Raw genomic sequence first — 10,047 nt, 5'->3', positions numbered from 1 at the left:
GAATGAGGAAGAGGAGGAGCAGATTTAGAGGAATGCAATCTGGTTTTTAAAAAAGACATGTTAAGGTGGAGGCTGGGCTTGCCACATCCTTTGGCAAGAGAAAACTGGACTGCCTCAGGCAGCAGATTTTGGGTGGCAGCCTGTTGGTTAGTCATGTGCCTTCAAGTTGTTTCTGATGTATGGGGACCCTACGGTCTGCCTTATTTTATTGAATGTTAACATGTACAAAAATGTGTTATATTTAATTATTTATGTAGAATGTATGCCATAGGCAGGTTTATTTTATTTATTTTAATTGAGTGTATGTACAGTGCTATATACATTTACAGTGCTATATGAATAAACCTTAATAATAATAATAATAATAATAATAATAATAATAATAATAATAATAATAATAATGTAACCTTATCACTAGTTTGTTGTTGTTGTTGTTCAGAGGGTGTTTGCCATTGCCATCCTCTGAGGTTGAGAGAGCGTGACTTGACCAAGGTCACCCCAGTGGGTTTACATGGCTGAGCCAGAATTCGAACCCTGGTCTCCAGAATGCTCAAGCCACTATGCCATGCTGGCTATCAGGTGTGTTTTATATCTTTTTAAATTATTGTAAGCTGCCTTGGGTATACTTAAATTGTTGAGCAGATTTTAATAACACAGTCAGCTCTTATCTTTGTATCCACATTTTCCTTATCCATAGATTCAACTACCCACAGTTTGAATACACACACACACACACACACAATCAAGGTTTGCTTTTTGGTGTATGTATGTGTGTGTAAATATATGTGTGTTTATATATGTGTGTGTGTATGTATACACCAAAAAGCAAACCTTGATTTTTTTAAAAAAGCATGTTAAGGCGGAGGCTGGGCTTGCCACATCCTTTGCTTATGATTAGTTTTGTGAGACATTTAACCTTCTCTGTCTGAGGGCTCTGGTGCCACAACAAACGACATCTCCCAGGATTCCATAGCATTGAGCCAGGGCAGTTAAAGTGGTGTCAAACCGGGTTATTCCTGCAGTGCAGATTCAGTTTATTTTCGCTTTGTATTGTGGTCGTATACTCTCTTTTTCCTCAAAGGTCCTTAATTTCGTGGTGCTTTGGTCACCCTATTTAGGGAGGAAAAGTGCAAAGTTGTTTTTTAAAATTATGACTATATTTATTATATCATAATCAATTGGATCCTCTTATATATATAATATGCATGTGTGTATATAATTTCACACACACACATATATATTTCCCAAAAGCAAACCTTTATTTTGTCATTTTATATAAGGGGCACCATTTCTGTGCCATTGTATTGAGCAGCCATGGATTTTGGTATCCATGGGAGTGTCCTAGAACCAAATCCTAGCAGATAGTAAAGTCTCACTATAGTAATATTTATTTTGTTTTTAGCTTTTGTACATTAGTGTAAGCCGTCTTGCAAGAAAGGCGGGAGAAAAATTCAATAAATGTAATTGATTGATTGGATTTATATCCCGCCTTTCCCCCCAAATGGGATTCAAGGCAGCTATAAATAAAGTAATTGCTGCACACAGATAATTCCCATTGATTTAATGGTTTGCAACTAAATTTAGGCCTTTGAGTGTGAAGAAAGGGCAGCATATTTTTAGGTACTGCATTTTTACGGCCTGGGAGTGGGAAAGTAGTTGTGGAACTTAACCGTACCAAAATAAATTGGCTGGCTTGAGGTCCCCCATAACAACCAAAATGCTAAAGACGTACACCGCAGCAAAACATGTGAAATAAATTATATAATTACAAAATCACGATGTTTAAAAGCCAAGGCCACAAAAACACTAAGTGAATGCAAAACAGTGGTAGAAAACAACAATTACACAGATCTGTATTAAAAAGCATGCACAAACAATACCAAACTAATGTGTGCGATGCAACATGCTGCACAACGCTAAGAGAAACAACAGTATTCAAAAGTCGACCCAACCAGGTAGGTAAACAGGACTTGTAAATATCTTCCCGTTTCCAAAATTTTTCAGTATTGGTACTGTTTTTAAAAAATTCTTTCTGAAAATTATGGAGAAAAAACTTTTTTCAAACAGCCTCAAACCAGAATGAGCAAAATCTGAGAAGAAAATGCTAATCACTAGCTTGTACGTTGCATCTACACTGTAGAAATAATGCAGTTTGACACCACTTTAAGTGCTGTAGCTCCAGACTGTGGAATGGTGGGATTTGTAGTTTTACAAGGTCTTTAGTAGCCTTCTCTGCCAAAGAGTGATGGTGCCTCACAAAATTACAAATCCCAGGATACAGCTGGATTGAGTCATGGCAGTTAAAATAGTGCACTGTATTCTTTCTACTGTAGATGTACCCATGAGAGGCAGTATGGCATAGTGGTTTGACTCTGGAAACCAGGGTTCGAATTCCAACTCAACCATGAAACCCACTGAGTGACCCTGGTTGAGTTACATGCTCTCAGCCTCAGGGAAACGCAATGGCAAACCTCCTCTGAACAAATCTTGCCAAGAAAACCCCATAATGGGGTTGCCATAAATTGGAAACAGTTTGAAGGCACACAACAAAAACAACAACAACAAACCATATGGAGGGCAGGCACATAAAAAGATCTATTAGATGAAGGGTAACACCAAAAGCCTGGTTGCCAAATAACATTTGTACCATCTTGCCAGCAAAACTCCATGATAGGTTCTCCTTAAAGTCGCCATAAATAGGTGACTTGAAGGCACACAACAACAAAGATGCGCCCATAGATTATAGAACACCAAAAAGCTTGTAAATTGCAGGCTGACCAAGTGGCTTTAAGTACTTATCACACTTGACTTTGGTGAAGGAAAAAGCCGTTTGCTCTTCTGACTCGGGCAGCAAAAATATCTTGGAATGGCCTTGCCTGGGGGTGTATTTCCTTGATGCATTTGTGTGCACATGGCATGAGGCTTATTGGAAATCCCAAGTAAACTTGCATACACAGGCTTGCAAATGTAGCTCTTTTGGACAGTGTCTGGGTCGGAGCAGGCAGGCAGGAAAAAGGCGCCTCAATCCCGCTTTTTCCAAAAGCAGGTTGAAACCCCACTGCCTACACGACCTACTCCCAAGATGGACTGAATACCCATGGGCAGACCACATGGTGTGGCATCAATCCACGCTACTGGGTAATGTTTGTTTCCTCTCCACCATGCATGCACACCATCACACAAACACACTTCCTGCAACCTCCACGTACCTCCCACGTCTACCCAGATGCCATCCCATTGAAAGGCCACACAGTCATACGTGTGATGCTCCGCTGGTACAGGGCATCGATGTATCAGTATGCGAGTGATACATTGGCAAAGCACCATTATAGATGCCCACCTATACATACCCCCTTCACCCCCTGTTCCCGTTGGACTGTCTAGTTTGTGTATGTTATCCCTGCAACCTTTGGAGTTGTTGCAATTTCATTTCTTTGCTTTGCTGCAGCCCTGCACTGTCATTGGGGTGTTTATATGCGTATGCATTTTCCACACTAAACCAGAACATCCCAGTTTCTTTTCGCTCTGGTTTTTAGCCCTGGAGCGTGGCTTCGTTTCAGTTTCTGTCTGCTTTGGAAGTGTGAGTCGTATAAACGTCCCGCCTTCAAAGCTTTAGGAAGAGGCTTTATTTTGCCCATCTGTTTCACTTCTGACTGTGCTGAAAGCTTGCAGGCAGGTCTGGCTTTCCCATCAAGGCTTTGGGCATGACTGAGAAGTGTGGCTTGGGGCGGCCAATTTCCATTCCTCTTTCCTCACCAGAGGGAAACTAGGACCCAGGGCCTAGTTTCTAGAGTCCTGGCACCCACTGAGGATGGGTGGAGGGGGCCATGAGCTCACCACCACATTCCTTTCATGTGTTGTGTGAAGGAAGTTGAGGCACCCACTGTTTGTTCCTTCCTTCCCTCGCTCCCTCCTCCATCTGCCTGCAAGGCACTGCCTTGCCATACACAATGTTCAGTTTGAATGCAATGGTTTTCATTCACCAGCCTCTGCCTGAGGAGGAGGAGAGCTGTTTCCTTATAAGATGTTAAAATACACATAAAAATACACTTATCCCACCACATTTGCTGGGGTTAGGGTCACAGGACCCCGTGAACATGGAAAAACTGCAAATAACAAAAAACACAATGAAGATTATCGCACCATGGTTAAAACGTTCCCCGGTGCGTTCTAACGGGGGCGAGCACAGAGCATGATGGGAACCTGATGGGGCCCAGAATGCTAGTTTACTGCACACAGGAACACCGCCACCGCCGCGCGTTCCCATTGAGTTCCAGGGGATGCCATTTCTGGGGACACTTTGAAACAGTTCCCAGAAATAGCACCCTCTGGAACTCAATGGGAATGTGCGGCAGCGGTGGCAGCGTTTCTGTGTGCAGTAAACTAGCGTTCTGGGCTCCATCAGGTTCCCATCACGCTCCGTGCTCACCCCCATTAGAACGCACCGGGGAACGTTTTAACCCCGGTGTGATAATCTTCAATGATTTTACCTGGCAGAACACCTCTGTAGGAATCTCTAGGTCCTTCAGTGCGACTTTTGGTTAAAGCTGACCATAGAATTACGCCGGAGGACCTAGCTATTCCTAGAGAGAACATATTAATAAAATCCGTGAATAATCAAAGCTGCAAAAGTCAAAGCTGGAAATGTGGAGGGACAAGTGTAGATTTAAAAATTCATAGAACTATGCTTTATATTAGTGGTTCCTAATCTTTGGTTCTCCAGGTGTTTTGGACGTCAGTGCTTAGAAGCCCCAACCAGTTTGGGCAACAGTCGGGAATTCTGGGAGGTGAAATTCAAAAGGACCAAAGTTTGGGAATCCCTGCTTTATATGATAACGGTGGTCAGAGCATTATTTGCAAAAAACACAAAAACCTGGAAGACATATCCTCCCAGTAGAAGATTGGCTTATTAAACTATATGATACAATGAATATGGATAAACTATCCATACTAATAATAAAGATAAAGACTTGAATAATTTTGTGGATCACTGGAAGGATACTATAATATTTTTGAAAGAAAAATGATGGGAAATATAAGTATTCACATATTATGCCAAGCAGAGGAAGGGGGAAAATGTCCGAATGTAGATGTAAAAGGGTCACAAGTGTCAAAAGTTTGAGAACTGTTTTAAGGGATTGCCTGGCTCTCCGTTGTGCCTCGTTCTGGCTCCCAAATTGGGCTTTCCCTTACAGACATTAAAACAACTTTGCTAATCTGGGAGGGAAAAATATTAAGTCTCAAGAGATCTACTGAGCCTCTGCCTGGTACAAAAAGTCTTGCATAGAAATGTTTCATACCAGAGCTGCCTTGATAACACAGAGTTGCAAAAGAAGGTTTCCAGTGCAAGGAATAGAATTGGCAGGCCCACACCTTTAAATACATACTGTTATTTTTTGTATTAAAAAGTTGTAAATGTAAGAAACATGGTACTATGAACAATAGCGCATTAATACATTTCTTCGACAAACCCCAAAGTCATCACATTTTGTGCTAGCTTTCAAGATATGCAGATCTCTTCATCAGTGAAGAAGATGATACAAGCTCAAACAGAGGAAGGAAAGGTGAGGTCAAAATACTATTTTTAAGTTTTATGATTCTTACAATACTGACTTGGTATTTTTTGTTTACAGCCAACAAAGCTTCCGTTGCTTATTTCCTGTAAGGCTGTGAGTGACTTCAGACAATCAAGAACTAATTGGAGTATGGCAAGATTTACCGGGGTTGAATCCACACTGCAGAAATAATTCGGTTTGATCCCACTTTAACTGCCATGGCTCAATGCTATGGAATTTTGGGAAGTATAGTTTGTTGTGGTGTTCTCCAACTAAATTATTTCTGCAGTGTGGACACATCCACAAAGAACATGATCCAGAATGGTGTGAGCCCCATAGTTCTGATCAGGGCCGGACCAAAACATTGAGGTGCATAAGGCAAAGTTTTTGTTGTTATTGTTACCCACCCTTGAGTTGATCTAGACCCATGGCGACCCGGTAGATAACACATCTCAAAGATTTCCTATCCTCCTCTGCTCTGCACAGTTACTGCAAATTCATACTCGTGACCTCTTTTATAGAGTCCACCCATCTAGCATTCAGTCTTCCTCTCTTTCTGCTCCCTTCTACCTTTTCTAGCATTATTGTTGTCTCCAATTAATCAGCCCTTCTTATAATGTGGCCAAAGCCTTAGTCTAGTCATCTTGGCTTCCAGAGAGATTTCTGGTTTAATCCGTTCTAGCATCCATTGTTTGACCTCTTGCCTGTGTATGGTATCCTCAGCAATCTTCTCCAGGACCACATTTCAAATGAATTGATTTTCTTCCTATCCTCTTTCTATCCATACATGGTAATAGGGAATATAATGGCTTGTGCAATTCTAGCTTTCATGCTCAGTCGTATATCTTTACATTTTAGGATCTTTTTTTAGTTCTTTCATAGCTATCTTCCCCATTCTTAGTTTTCTTATGATTTCTTGACTGCAGTCCACACTCCGATCAATGTTTGATCCTAGGTATGAAAATTCTTTTACTGCATCTATTTTCTCATTGTCTAAGTTGAATTTGTACAAATTTTCCATGGTCATTATTTTTATTTTGTTTATGTTCAGTACATAGTAAGCCTGCCTTTGCATTTTCTTAATTGATCTTTCTTAGTAGTTGCTCTAGGTCTGTGATGTTTTCTGCTGGTAGTATTGTGTCGTCTGCATACCTTAAATTGTTGATATTCCTTCTTCCTATTTTCACTCCTCCTTCTTCTGTGTTCAAGCCTGTGTTTTGTAGCAAAAGTCAAGTCAAAATGCACCATATCCTATAGCAATCCAGTTATCCCTCAAGTTCCTCTCCTCATTTCTAGCAGTTAAAAATATGGTGATAACAAATACCCAATTTAATAACCTACAGTGCGCTAACTGGAGCAGCCATCTCCCTCTGCCTAATAATAGGTCCAGCCTAATTCTGAATCTTCAGAGGGGAGGTATGTGAGGAGCTAAAGTTGCATCTTTATTTAGGAGTAAGCCCTACTGAACTCTAGGACTTTACTATCAGGATCAAGTGCATATAATTAAAAAACTGATATTAAAAAAATTATGGAAGAGATGCATTTTTGACAGACCAGGCTGAATACCTCAACAAACTACATATCCTATAATTCCACAGGATGGAGCCATGACAATCAAAGTCAACCCACATAATGTTTCATCAGGGTGAATCCTCTTTGCAGATTCAAAGTGGTGTCAAACTGCTTTATTTCTGCAGTGTGGATACATGCTAGGTCTCTTTTACTCATCAGGTAAATGATGGCAAATCTATGGCACATGTGCCAGAGATAGCATATGACACCATTTGGCCTGGCACTTGGTGGATAGAAGGTGAAACAGGTGCGCATGGATAAGGTAGATGAGAAAATGTATATTCAGGTGTATCTTTCCCACTCCCACCTTCTTCTTTTTAATAATTGCTGAATTACCATTTTAAGGATCACAGTTCTTGTACTATTAGTGTGTGTGTCTCCTGTCCTTCCACAATGCAACCCAACAAATATATCCACATATCTACTGGTTATATTTTTATCCTACCTTCATGTTCTGTTTGTGGGCTTTCCAGAGACACCTGCCTGGCCACAGTCACAAACAGGATGTGGGAGCCCTTTCACCCTACAAAACTGTGGTCTAATTTGCACTGCAGAAATAATGCAATTTGACAGTGCTTTAACTGCTATGGCTCAATGCTATGAATTTCTGGGATTTGTAGTTTTGTGAGACATTTAGTCTTTTCTATCATAGAGCTCTGGTGTCACAACAAACTACAAACCCTAGGATTTCCCATTGATCCATGACAGTTAAAGTAGTGTCAAACTGCATTAATTGTGAAGTGCAGATCAGACATATAGCACTTTGATTCCACTTGAACTGCCATGGCTGCATCTGGTGGAAACTTGGGCTTTGTAGTTTGATGTGGCACTAGAGCTCTCTGGCTGAAAACTGCCAATCCCAATTGCATGGGAGGGAATCGTGACAGTTTGTGGAATCATACTGCTATAACTGTGTAGTGTAAAAAGGTTATTGGATTAGATAGTTTTTTGGCCTGGGTTGACATAGATTTTCTTACATTCTTTTGCCAACTTAGAATGGGCATACATTAAGTTTTCAGATTGTTCCCCTGATGCACGCTCTATTTTGGGCAGCCAGACCAATTTAAATTAATTGAAATAGACAGGATAAGAAAAACGTTATCAAATTGATTTGTATATATCTTTATTCTCCTATCCCCAATTTCCAGGATAAGTTTGTTTAGTAGACAAAACCTCCTCAAGGCATGGAGAAATTGTCTGAACTCCACCTTTCTATTTTTGGGGTGTGTGTGCTTTCTTCAACCTGGCAAAACTAAAGAGGTTCCTTACAGGTGCCGCTTACAACGTAGGGCCTTGTAGCTCCATGTATAACAAAACATAAATTTTAACACAAATAAAACAATTTTTTAACAAAATTAAACATATAATTATATTCTGAATATATTATAATTTTAATATATCAAGCATGATAATGTCACGCCGAACCAAGTTATATATAATTACGTTCCTAATGTAACAAAGTGTAAGAGGTGCTAATACTGGTAATATGTTAATATTTAAAACAATATGCTAAATATTCTAATATTTTTTTAAAACATGGAACAAAACAGTCTCCCCCATGGTTTCAAAATCCTTCCCCCTTTGCTTTATCTTGCAATCCAAACATTTAATAGAGAATAAAGGGACATTCCTGTCTGCTTGAATACTGTACTTACTGCTGATGATTTATCCTTCAGTTGCCTGTCTTGTATCAGTTTTTGAAGAAAAGAAGTGGATGTGGTGCATTGATGATCCATAATACTGGAGCCATAACAGTTTTAAAGATTTGGGAAATGGAAATGTTTTTTAAAAAGGATTTTAAATTGAGCTGAATGTGGTATCTTTTCAAATATTATATGGTGCTTTGGTCTTCTCTTACTGTCCTGAGTTCCTCCTTAAAAAGAAAAAACAATATGTGAGCTTTTAGCATGTTTCCACAGGTCATTTTTTTACATTTCGTATAATCTCCACCAAGGCTAGAAGAGGCATAAATCAAATTACTAGTCTCAACTAGGATAAAGCAGTTAAACCAATTGCATTTACAGGTACCTGATTTACCAAACCTCCACTGATCAAGAATTTTACTTTAATTGGGGACTAGCAATTGGATTTACAGTGGGATGTTTAGTTCAGAAATGACTTACTGGTAATTTAAGATAACTGGAGAATATACATGTATGCAGTCTCTGGATCACCAACATCCCTCTGCTGTTCAGCCAAAAAATGAGTACAGTGGACCCTTGTTATACGCTGTGGTTTGGTTTCAAGATCCCCCGTGGATAACAAAATCCGTGTATGCTCAAGTCCCATTAAATATAATGACAGAGCAAAATGGTGTCCCTTATAAAAAATGGAAAATCAAGGTTTGATATTTGAAATGCATACTTTTTTGGAATATTTTCAAACCGTGGATACTTGAATCCGTGTATAAGAAGGGCCGACTGTGATTTTATAGAGAATCCAAGGTACAAAAACATTGCAGATACTTGACAGTCAAGGAGTGCCAAGAATTTGCTTGTCTTGACTGGGGCTTGTGTTGTTGTTGTTATTTTAATTGTTGGCCACGCATCCGCGTTGCAGAAACAATCCAGTTTGACCCCACTTTAATTATCATGGTTCAGTGCTATGGAATTCTGGGAATTGTAATTTTGTAGGACATTTAGCCTTCTCTGGCAGAGAGCTCTAGTGCCACAACAAACTACAACTCACAGAATTCCATAACATTGAGCCATGGCAGTTAAAGTGGTGTCAAACTGGATTATTTCCGCAGTGCGGGTGCAGCTGTTGTTAGTTGCTCTGAGTCCGAAATGGGGGGAAAAGGTGGGATAGAAATAATAATACTAATAATAATAGAATATAATTGTAGTCTAAATGCAGCATAAAGTTTCCTCCAGTCCTGCTGCTTATTATTCTATTGCTTTGAATTTTGGATGGGAAATTC

Source organism: Sceloporus undulatus, chromosome 6 (genome assembly GCF_019175285.1).
Source record: "Sceloporus undulatus isolate JIND9_A2432 ecotype Alabama chromosome 6, SceUnd_v1.1, whole genome shotgun sequence".
Lineage (NCBI taxonomy): Eukaryota > Metazoa > Chordata > Lepidosauria > Squamata > Phrynosomatidae > Sceloporus > Sceloporus undulatus.
Note: the sequence above shows the minus strand (reverse complement) of the source record.